This window comes from Vicia villosa, unplaced genomic scaffold, assembly GCF_029867415.1.
Source record: "Vicia villosa cultivar HV-30 ecotype Madison, WI unplaced genomic scaffold, Vvil1.0 ctg.000081F_1_1, whole genome shotgun sequence".
NCBI classification, from domain to species: Eukaryota; Viridiplantae; Streptophyta; class Magnoliopsida; order Fabales; family Fabaceae; genus Vicia; species Vicia villosa.
The window spans coordinates 1,744,949-1,757,395 of NW_026705004.1; positions in this window are offsets into that span (position 1 = coordinate 1,744,949).

The following is a 12,447-nucleotide window of genomic DNA, read 5'->3' on the forward strand; positions in this document are numbered from 1 at the left end:
GATGGAAAAGGAAGATCAGATTCGTCATCAAGAAGAGTTGCTTCAACAACATGGTGAAAAACGAAAGAGACCACAAGAAGATTCAGTTGCATGGAAAGAAGTTGCTGATAAGCTGATGGTTGAGAATGCTCACTTGAAGGCCTTTTATGAAGATGAATTGGAGAAGCTCCGTAGGAAGCTGCAGAGAGGAGTTGGATCTTCATCAGAAGTGTTCCCTTCTAGTTTTTAGCTTTTTCCTTTGTTTTGTAATTTTGGATCTTTGAATCCTTTTGTATGCTTTTCCATGATTAATGAAAGAATATTGTTATGTTTTATGATGTTTTTTGCTAATGTTTGCAATTAATGTCTTAAAAGTTCCTTGAAAACTAATAAAAATCACTTGCATTGCATTTCATGCATCATTCTGCATTTTGGTCCTGCTCCCGAAAGTATTCCCGAGGTCTTATTCAGTGTTCTTCATACAGAATCAAGCTGTCTCACCGGTATAATACTCGAGCTAACCGCAAGAAGAAGATGGAAGGTCTTGAACAAGAGAATCGTGAGCCACGTGAAGAGGTTGTTACTTTGAGATCTGGTGTGGATCGTCTCACTGCTCTGGTTGAGACATTGATGGCTGCTCAGAATCAGACTCAGAATCAGAATCAGGTTCCTCCTCCCAATGCCCAAGCTCAGGGTCAGACCACTGTGATTTTTGAAATTGCTGCTACAACCATTCCTGCTATTCCTGTTGGTGCTACTCAGCAACGTATGCCTAATGGATACCCCTGGGGCATGCCTGAAGGTAATTTGTCTGTTCCTGAGATGACTCGTCCGTTGACTCCTGTTATGGTCAACACCTCTCCTATTGTCCATACTGGTCCTTTTGTCCCAGAGCCCATTTATGATGCTGCTCCAAGTGAAATTCATGACAGAATGGATGGTTTCCAAGATCAGTTTGAAGAACTGCAGAAAGAGATGAAAGCCTTGCGTGGGAAAGAACTATTTGGAAAGAATGTGCATGATCTTTGCCTTGTTCCCAATGTGAAAGTACCTGCTAAGTTCAAGCTGCCTGAATTTGAGAAGTACAAAGGAAATTCCTGTCCTCAGGCACACCTGGTGATGTATATAAGAAAGATGTCCACTCACACTGATGATCAACGTCTGTTGATTCACTATTTCCAAGATAGTTTGACTGGAGCTGCTTCTAAGTGGTATATGGGCCTTGATAGCACCCATATCCGCACTTTCAATGACTTAGCTGAAGCGTTTGTGAAGCAATACAAGTATAATGTGGACATGGCTCCTGATAGGGATCAATTGCGAGCTATGATGCAGAAAGAGAAGGAATCCTTCAAGGAAAATGCTCAGAGATGGCGTGAGGTTGCCGCCCAAGTGATTCCTCTGATGGAAGAAAAAGAGATGACTAAGATTTTTCTGAAGACTCTTGGTCCGTTTTATTATGAGAAGATGATTGCAAGTGCTCCTGTAGACTTCACTGAAATGGTGGGTATGGGTGTCAGATTGGAAGAAGCTGTGCGAGAAGGTCGTTTGGTTCGAAATGAAAATTCATCTGGTGGTGCGAAGAAGTATGGTTCTTCATTCCAGAAGAAGAAAGAATCAGATGCCAATGCTGTTTCTCATGGAAGGAATAGTCGATTTAGGAATCAATCTCAACAAGTGGCGTTAGTAACTTCTGTTGTGAATTCAGTGCCTGTAGCTCCTGTTAATCAACAACCAACAAGGCGGAATCCGTATCCTCGAGTTAATGTTGATCCTATCCCTATGACATACACTGAACTGTATCCTGCTCTAATTCATAAGAAGCTGGTTCAACCAAGGTCACCACCCCCTGTTCCAGAGAAACTCCCTTGGTGGTACAAGGCTGATGCCACTTGTGCTTTTCATCAGAATGCTCCTGGGCATGATTTGGAAAACTGTTGGGCCCTGAAGAATGAAGTTCAGAGATTGGTCCGTTCTGGAATGCTCTCTTTCCGTGATATTGGCCCAAATGTGAAGAACAATCCGTTGCCAACTCATGAAGCATCTGCTGTGAATATGGTATATGGATGCCCTGGGAAGTATAAGATTTATCGTGTGGAACACATCAGAGGATCATTGGTAGAGATGCATGCCACTCTGTGTGAATACAGTCATTATGAACATAATCATGCTGCTTGTAGGATTTGTTAAGTCAATCCTCGAGGATGTTACATTGTGAGAAGAGACTTGCAAGAGATGATAGATCAAAGGCTTATTGAGATTCTGAGAGATAGAGATGAAGATGATGTCAATGTGATTGAACCATGCTTTGAAATCCCGGAATATGTAGAGATTGGTTATTATGGCAAAGCTGCTGTGGAACCCCTTGTGATATGTTTGCCTGGATCTGTACCTTATAGTTCTGATAAAGCTGTACCTTACAGATACAATGCCACCATGCTGGAAGCTGGAAAAGAAGTTGAGATTAAGCCTCTGTCTTCTGTTGAGAATATAGCAGATGTCAGTAGGGTGACTAGAAGTGGACGAGTTTTTACTCAACCCCAAACAGTTGTGGATGTCCAGAGGAATCCAACTCAAGTGCCTGTGAACAATAATGATGTGACAAAAGTGAATGCTGGGTCATCTTCAGGAAAGGAGATGGATGAGATTTTGAAGCTTATCAAGATGAGTGATTATAAGATCGTGGATCAGCTGCATCGCACTCCGTACAAGATTTCTATAATGGAGCTGCTGGCGAATTCTCCTGCTCATAGGGATTCTCTGATGAAAATACTTGATCAAGCCTTTGTGGATCACGATGTGACGCTGGATCAGTTTAATGGGGTTGTGAGTAATATCACTGCGTGTAATAATTTGAGCTTCAGTGATGAAGATTTGCCTGAGGAAGGAAGAAATCATAATTTGGCTTTGCACATCTCTGTCAGTTGCAAAGAGGACTCAATGTCCAATGTGTTGATCGATACTGGATCATCCTTGAATGTCATGCCAAAATCTACTCTTGCTAAGTTGTCTTATGGTGGCACACCAATGAGATTTAGCAATGTGATCGTCAAGGCTTTTGATGGGTCGAAGAAATCAGTGGTTGGAGAGGTGGATTTGCCTATTAGTATTGGACCATTTGTCTTCAAGATTACTTTTCAAGTGATGGATATTTTTCCGGCATACAGTTGCTTATTAGGACGCCCGTGGATCCATGAGGCTGGGGCAGTTACTTCAACTCTTCACCAAAAGTTGAAATTTGTGAAAGATGGAAAGATGGTCGTTGTGAATGGAGAACAAGCTTTGCTGATTAGTCATCTCTCTTCATTCCGTACCATAGAAGCTGATGAAGTGGTCATTGGAACTGCATTCCAAGCCCTGTCTGTTAATGATGAAATCAAAAAGGATGAAGCTTCCATTGCCTCCTTCAAAGATGCTCAATTGGTGGTTCAGAATGGACATTCTGGAGTCTGGGGACAAGTGGTGAGTCTACAAGAGAACAGGAATAGAGCTGGTCTGGGATTCTCTGCCTCAGACAAGTCTGTGATGAAGTCTGAATCTGCTTTTCGTCCTTATCAAGAGATGTTTCATAGTACTGGGTTTCTACACCCGACTCTTCCAGAGGTGAACGCTATTGTTGAAGATGAATCAGAGCCAGAGGTGCCAAACTTTGTGACCCATGGAAAGATGATTAAGAACTGGATCACCATTGACATTCCTGAGTGTACTCATGTCTCAAAGTAATTTGCTTTTATGTTTTTCAAAATCCTTTCATTCTGCCCAAGATGAAAGTGAAGTTGTTGGGGCTTTTTTCTGCTTGTTTTAAACATTAAAATCATCAATAAAAGTCATTTTGTTTCTGCATATAAATGCTTTTTATCTTTTTGCTTTTTCTGGAAAGTGGTAACACAAAAAACCTTAAAAAATGTTTTCATTCCTTTCCATAATCTGCACGATTACATGTTTGCATATATCTTTCCTTTTCCTGAAATAATAATCATTTGTGCAGATTAATCAATAAAACCGTTGAAAGTAATGACCCTGCGCCCTCTCCTAACTTCGAGTGTCCTATGTATAAGGCGGAAGAAGAGAATGATGAATGTATTCCTGATGAGATTTCCCGACTGTTTGAGCACGAGGAAGACACTATTCAGCCATATAAAGAGCCATTGGAAGTCATCAACTTGGGTTCTGAAGAGGATAAAAAGGAAGTCAAGATTGGGGCACTGCTTGGTCAAGATGTTAAGAAGAGGATGGTAGAGCTTCTTAAAGAGTATGTTGACATTTTTGCATGGTCCTACCAAGATATGCCTGGACTGGACACAGATATTGTGGAGCATCGTTTGCCGTTGAAACCTGAATGTCCTCCTGTCAAGCAAAAGCTAAGAAGGAGTCATCCTGATATGGCACAAAAGATTAAGAATGAGGTTTTGAAACAGATAGATGCAGGTTTCCTTGTCACTTTTGTATATCCTCAATGGATTGCCAATATTGTGCCTGTTCCAAAGAAAGACGGAAAAGTTCGCATGTGCGTTGATTATAGAGATTTGAATAAAGCCAGTCCGAAAGATGATTTTCCTCTACCTCACATTGATATGTTGGTAGATAGCACTGTAAGTTTGAAGTTTTCTCCTTTATGGATGGTTTTTCAGGATATAACCAGATTAAGATGGCACCTGAAGACATGGAAAAGACAACCTTTATCACACCATGGGGGACATTCTGTTACAAAGTGATGCCTTTTGGGTTGAAGAATGCTGGTGCGACATATCAGAGGGCCATGACTACTCTTTTCCATGATATGATGCACAAAGAAATTGAGGTTTATGTGGATGATATGATTGCCAAGTCCCAGTCAGAAGAGGGGCACATGGAAGACCTGTTAAAGTTGTTTCAGCGTTTGAGAAAGTATCGTCTCCGCTTAAATCCAAACAAATGCACTTTTGGTGTCCGTTCTGGAAAGTTATTGGGTTTTGTTGTCAGTCAGAGAGGAATTGAAGTAGATCCTGATAAAGTCAAAGCAATTCAGGAAATGCCAGCACCAAAGACTGAAAAACAAGTGAGAGGTTTCCTCGGACGTCTGAATTATATCTCCAGGTTCATTTCCAATATGACTGCTACCTGTGAGCCGATATTCAAGCTGTTAAAGAAAAATCAGGGATGTGTGTGGAATGAAGATTGTCAGAAAGCTTTTGACAACATCAAATAATATCTGCTTGAACCTCCCATTTTGCTCCCTCCCGTTGAGGGAAGACCTCTGATTATTTACCTCACAGTGCTTGAAAACTCAATGGGATGTGTGTTGGGTCAGCATGACGAGTCTGGTCGAAAAGAGTATGCAATATACTACCTTAGCAAAAAGTTTACCGAGTGCGAAACAAGATACTCGCTGCTTGAGAAAACTTGTTGTGCTTTGGTGTGGGCTGCTCGCCGACTGAGACAGTATATGTTGAACCACACCACCCTATTGATCTCCAAAATGGATCCAATTAAGTATGTATTTGAGAAACCTGCATTAACTGGAAGGATTGCTCGCTGGCAAATGTTGTTATCAGAGTATGATATTGAATGCCGAGCTCAAAAAGCTGTGAAAGGAAGTGTGTTGGCAGAGTACCTCGCTCACCAACCAATTGATGATCATCAATCTATCAGGATGGACTTCCCAGATGAAGATATAATGTATTTGAGATCTCAAGATTGGGATGAACCGTTGCCAGAAGAAGGGCCGGATCCCGAATCCAAATGGGGTTTGATTTTTGATGGAGCTTCTAATATTCATGGCCATGGAATTGGCGCCATTATCATCACTCCACATGGATCACATGTTCCTTTCACTGCAAGGATATGTTTTGACTGTACAAACAATATTGCTGAGTATGAAGCTTGCATCATGGGACTTGAAGAGGCCATTAATTTGAGAATTAAGATTCTTGATGTTTATGGAGATTCTGCGCTTGTGATTAATCAGATTAAAGGAGAATGGGAAACTCGTCATCCTGGTTTAATTCCTTACAAAGATTACGCCAGAAGGTTATTGACATTCTTCAACAAAGTTGAATTCCACCACATCCCTCGAGATGAGAATCAGATGGCCGATGCTTTAGCCACGTTGTCTTCCATGTACAAAGTGAATTTCCATAATGAGGAACCTCAAATTACAATCAGGCGTCTCGATAGACCTGCTCATGTATTTGCAGTTGAGGAAGCAACAGATGAAAAGCCTTGGTATTTCGATATTAAGCACTTCCTCCAAACTCAAGAGTACCCACTTGGGGCATCAAATAAAGATAAGAAAACTTTGAGGAGATTGGCTGGCAGTTTCTTCATCAATGCTGATGTTTTGTATCAAAGGAATTATGACATGGTCTTGCTCAGATGCATGGATAGACACGAAGCAGACATGTTGATGCATGAAATTCATGAAGGTTCTTTTGGTACCCATGCCAATGGACATTCGATGGCTAAAAAGATGCTTAGAGCAGGTTACTATTGGTTGACGATGGAATCTGATTGCTACAAGTTTGTAAAGAAGTGTCACAAGTGTCAAGTGTATGCTGACAAGATTCATGTGCCTCCGACACTTCTCAATGTTATTTCTTCCCCATGGCCTTTCTCTATGTGGGGTATTGATATGATTGGCATGATTGAACCCAAGGTTTCGAATGGACATCGATTCATCCTGGTAGCAATCGATTACTTCACCAAGTGGGTAGAAGCTGCTTCATATGCTAATGTAACAAAGCAAGTTGTGGTCAGATTTATCAAGAACAACATCATTTGCAGATATGGTGTATCGAGCAAGATCATCATTGATAATGGCTCGAATCTGAACAATAGCATGATGAGAGAATTGTGTGAAAGCTTCAAGATTGAACACCACAACTCTTCACCTTATAGGCCAAAGATGAATGGAGCTGTTGAAGCAGCAAATAAGAACATTAAGAAAATTGTGCAAAAGATGGTTGTCACGTACAAGGACTGGCACGAGATGCTCCCATTTGCTTTGCATGGGTACCGTACATCTGTTCGCACTTCAACAGGGGCAACTCCCTTTTCATTGGTTTATGGCATGGAAGCAGTGCTCCCTATTGAGGTTGAGATTCCATCATTAAGAATTTTAATGGAAACCAAGTTATCTGAGGCTGAATGGTGTCAGAGCATGTTTGATCAATTGAATTTGATAGAAGAAAAGAGAATGACGGCTTTATGCCATGGTCAGTTATACCAGAAAAGAATGAAGAAAGCATTTGATAAGAAGGTTCGACCTCGTGTATTTAGAGAAGGTGACCTCGTGCTCAAAAGGATCTTGCCTTTCAACTCCGATTCAAGGGGCAAATGGACTCCTAATTTTGAAGGACCATATGTTGTTAAGAAAGCCTTCTCTAGCGGTGCATTAATTCTTGCAACTATGGATGGAGAAGAGCTCCCACGTCCCGTGAATGCTGATGTAGTCAAGAAATACTTCGCCTAAATAAGAAAAGAACAGCTCGCTAAGTTGAAAACCTGAAAGGGCGGCTTAGGCAAAAAAGAGCGTCTCGGTGGATTGAAAACCCGAAAGGGCGGTCCAGGCAAAAATTAGAGACATAAACAGAATAAAATACCCGGTGGACTGAAAACCCGAAAGGGCGGTCCAGGCAAAAGTTAGGGATTCATGGCAAGTAACTACATCAGACAAGACTTGATCATCAGTAGTCATCTGTTTATCATGAAGAAGTTCAACACTTTCAACGGAAGCCTTTGCTCAGGAATTCCCAGTTGAGAGAGAGGATGGGGTCATTACATTTCAATGTACCTTTTCCACAAAATTACCACTTTCCAAACTTTGTAATAATCCATGGGGTCTTGCCTTTTGCAGGCTACCATTCCATTAAAAAAGTTTGAGCCGTTATCTTTTTATTGGCAATCTTATTTCTTTCATATCTCTCAAAATGTCATTTATTGTTGATAGTAATTTTTGAAACAAAGAGAAAATTGATTTCAACAAAATCCTTTTGAAAATTATAAAAGAATTTTTAGTGTGATTCATGAGTGCATTACAAGGAATGGATATGTTGATGTATTCATATGCAGAAGAACGTATTACACTCAATACATCTTTGGCCTGGTTCGAGTTTGGTTTAGAACTCAACTACGGTGTTCTCTCAGCTTCAATGTTCCCTAGTGTTGGGTAGCATATATTCTGAAGCCATTGAAAGATTGCTAGCAGTTTCTGCTTTGGTGTTCAGCTTGGGACATGCTTGATTATGTCATCTCCGTACACCATCTCTTTCTACCTTCAGTGGGACGTTGGTAGTTCACCTTCAGTGGAACGTTGGTGTATTTTGTTATCTTCAGCGTCAGTGGTACGTCGATGTATTTCTCTTCAATACCTTCAGTGGAACGTGGGTATGTGTTATCGTTAATGGTACGGCGATACATCTCTTTCTACCTCCAGTGGAACGTTGGTAGTTCACCTTCAGTGGAACGTTGGTGTATTTTGTTATCTTCATCGTCAGTGGTACGTCGATGTATTTATCTTCACCTTCAGTGGAACGTTGGTGTATTTTGTTATCTTCATCGTCAGTGGTACGTCGATGTATTTCTCTTCACCTCCATTGGAACGTTGGTGTATTTTGTTATCTTCATCGTCAGTGGAACGTCGATGTAGTCTCTCTTCATATCATCAGTGGTACGGTGGTATATCTCTCTTCATATCATCAGTGGTACGGTGGTATATCTCTCTTCATATCATCAGTGGTACGGTGGTATTCTCTCCTCATACCATCAGTGGTACGGTGGTATATCTCTCTTCATATCATCAGTGGTACGGTGGTATATCTCTCTTCATATCATCAGTGGTACGGTGGTATATTTCTTATTCATGCCTTCAGTGGAACGTTGGTATATGCTATCATCAGTGGTACGGTGGTATATCTCTCTTCATGCCTACAGTGGAACGTTGGTATGTGTTATCGTCAGTGGTACGGCGGTACATCTCTTCAATCATCAGTGGTACGATGGTGTGATTTCTGTTAACGGAAGATTGGCATTCTAATTCAGGATGCATACTTTCTCATCCCCAGTGAAAGAGGATGTTCCCTTTTTCTCATCACCAGTGAAAGAGGATGCTATAACCTCTCTGACGTGAAGTGTTTTCCCCAGAGAATTTTCTTTTCCCACCAAAGTTCCGTCTCTCCAACAAAGTCTTGCCTTCCCCAATGGAACTTCTAAGACGTTTGTTTCCCCAGCGGAGTTATAGCAAGACATTTGTTCTCCCTAGTGGATCACTTGTTACTCCCCAATGTTGTCATGCTTTATTATCATCACGTGCATTCATTAACATTGCATTGCATCTTAGGCTCAAAAATTGTGTTTTATATATTTAAATCTCTTCGATTTTTGTCAAAACGAAGATTTCCAATCATCGTATCTCCAAATCGAAGAAACTTAAATAGGGGCATCTGTCATACCCCAATTTTTGACCCTAAGATCATACATCAATTGCATTCAATCATCAATCAAGAGCACCATTGTGAAGCTTTATCTTTAATACTGTGATTATCTCTGAGGGGAATTATCGAGCATTTATAGCTTTTTTATTTGTTTATACTAACCAAAAAAATCAAAAATATATGTTTTGTCTCTTTTGTTTATATTTTACAGGTGAAAGATCGGGCAAAAATCAAAATAGTGCAAGAAAACAATTTTTGAAAATTTGAAGGTGGAAATCGATTTACCCCTGTGGGAAATCGATTTCCTGTGCGCAAAATTCAAAAAAAATATAAGAGGGAAGCTTGACATCATTTTGGCACCTTTTTATTTGATCATTTTATCAATTTTCCACCTCATCAAAATTAACTCATTCATTAAACCCTCTTTAACCCCATTTTACCACTTTTTACCATTTAATTGCCACTTTAATCACCAATTAAACACAAGTTAATCACCAAACACAAAAAGACCAATTTGCCACTACTCTTGCTCCAACTCTATAAATAGAGCCCTCTACTCTCTCATTTCTCAAGCTTGGAGAGCCAAAAAATTGCTTGCAAATTCATTTCTCACCCTTTCCAAAACCCTCACCCAAAGTTCATTTTCATAAGATTAGTAAGGTTCACATTGAATCTTGCTAATTTTGAACTAAGCCTCCTACATTTCACTCTTTTCTTTGATTGTTCATCTCCATACTTGAAGGATCTACACTTTGTGCTTGTTCTTGAAGCTACTTCAACACTTTAATTCAAGAATTGGTAAATTCCTCAATTCTAAGATGTAGATCTTTGTTGCTTGTGTTCAATGCATCTTTGATGCTATATTGGTGCTATTTGATGGTGATTTGATGGAAAATTCGTGCTCCAATGGATATGTGATCATAAGGTGTTTGTATGTTTGCCTAAATCAAGTTTCAAAGTTCATAATGCTGTTTTTTTGAAAACTGCGCGCAGGAAATCGATTTCCTACAGAGGGAAATCGATTTCCACTCTGTTTTTTGCGCTAAAACTGAATTCTGCACTCAGGAAATCGATTTCCTACAGAGGTAAATCGATTTCCAGTAAGGCAGAATGTGTTTTTTGCCTTTTTTATGCTTGTTTTAGCTTCCTACTTCCTCCATTTCATTAATATCATTGGATCTAGGATGTTGATAGGTTTGAAATAACCAAATCCATAATATTAGATGAATGATATTAATGATAGTGTGAGTTGATTATCTTTTGTGAATTTTATTCTTCTTTGTCATACCCTAATTTTTGACCCCCCTGAGATGACATATCTTCAGGATTTTTCATCAAGTCAAAGCAAGTACCCAGGGCAGTCTGGCATTCAATCGAGGGTGTTCAAAGACAAGAAAACTCAGGCAAAGGATCAATCAATAGAGGGATTAGTCTCTAATACAATCATAAGACTCAAAAGCCTCATTATTACACCTATGATTGATTAAGACACCCAGTCATCTAAGTACAGGATTACTCAGATCAACAGACTAGGGTTTGGAGCCTATCAAGGACTAAAATCAGGGATCACATTTGGGAAGCCCTAAAAAACCTCAGGGGATCATTCAAAGACATCAATCATCTTCAAATATCTCATATTACAAGATCCACTGGACATCACACTTCAATTCAAAGTCTACAGTCATTATTTTCACATGGTCGACAAATTAGGGTTTTGACCTAATTCACCAAGATAGTTGACTTTTTAATCAGGGCATGAATCCAAAACTCAAGACATGATTCAAGAGTCTTTACTACCTCAATATAATCCATTTACATCACTCATTTGAGGAGAAGATCTTGATTCTACACAAAAGTCCAAAATCTCACCTTATTTGGAAAAAAGTCAACTGTATGGGATCACCCTTGACTTTTAAGGTTTTTGGTCAAAAAATGACTTTCAAAGATCAATATCATCAATATATGGATGTCAAAGTCATTTGACCAAAGAAATTCAAAGAAATTCATCAAGGAGCAAAAAGTCGGGAATTAGGGTTTTTTAAGGCATGGTGAGAACTCAAAATTTCACCTACACAACTCAAAAAACTTCCAACATGAAAGTTGTAGATCTTGCAAAATAAAACAACATCTTACAAGGGAACTTTTTTCAAAAGATCAACCATTTATGAAGTTTTGGAAATTTTGAAGTTTAGGTCATAAACACTTAGAAATTTTTCTAAGTGTTTTAACCTAGTTTTCATCCAACTTTGGGCTCATTTTTCACAAATTTCCCAAATGATTCTGAAGAAGACATAAACTAATGATTTGAAGTAGATGTTTAGGGCTTTCCAAATTGTGTTCAACCTTCTCCAAATTCAATTTGAGCTAGGAGTTATGCTTGTTCAAAGTTGGCCTCATGAAGAAAAATTATAGGTCATGTACAATTTGAAACTTTGCAATTTTGTGCATTTTGCTTCACTAAGTGATGCTACACGACCTCTAATGCATCTGAAACCATACCATACATCAATTTCCATCATTGCATAAGGATTAGAGAAGATTCCCAAAAAACAAAGGCATGTGATTATGTAATGATTGCATTTTTGAATTTATGACAAATTGGTGATTCATCAAAGGAATCTTCTCCCAACCAATTGGAGCTCATTTCTGCAGCCATTTGGTCCCCTAAGATCAAGCAAAACCGAGGGCTAGGGAGTGGTATCAAAGAGCTCATCATTGCACTTGGAATATTCTTTGAATTCCTTCATGGCTAAGAAACCAAACTCACTACACTAAGCAAGCTTACTATGATCAATTGCTCTGAACCAATTGCCTATAAATAGAGGCCTCATTCTCATTCAAAAAACACACCAAAGCAACAGAATTCTTGCTTTCTCCTTTCTTTCTTCATACTTAGTTTTTTCAAAGGTCCTTTGGCAAGAAGACTCGGATTCTTCAAACCAAAGCTCTCTCTTTGAAAATAAGTATTCAAACACATTGAGGGAGGCATTTGGAGGTGATCCAAACCTCTGGAACACTGCTGGGCGTGGAGAATCATCATCTCCACCTCTCATTTGGA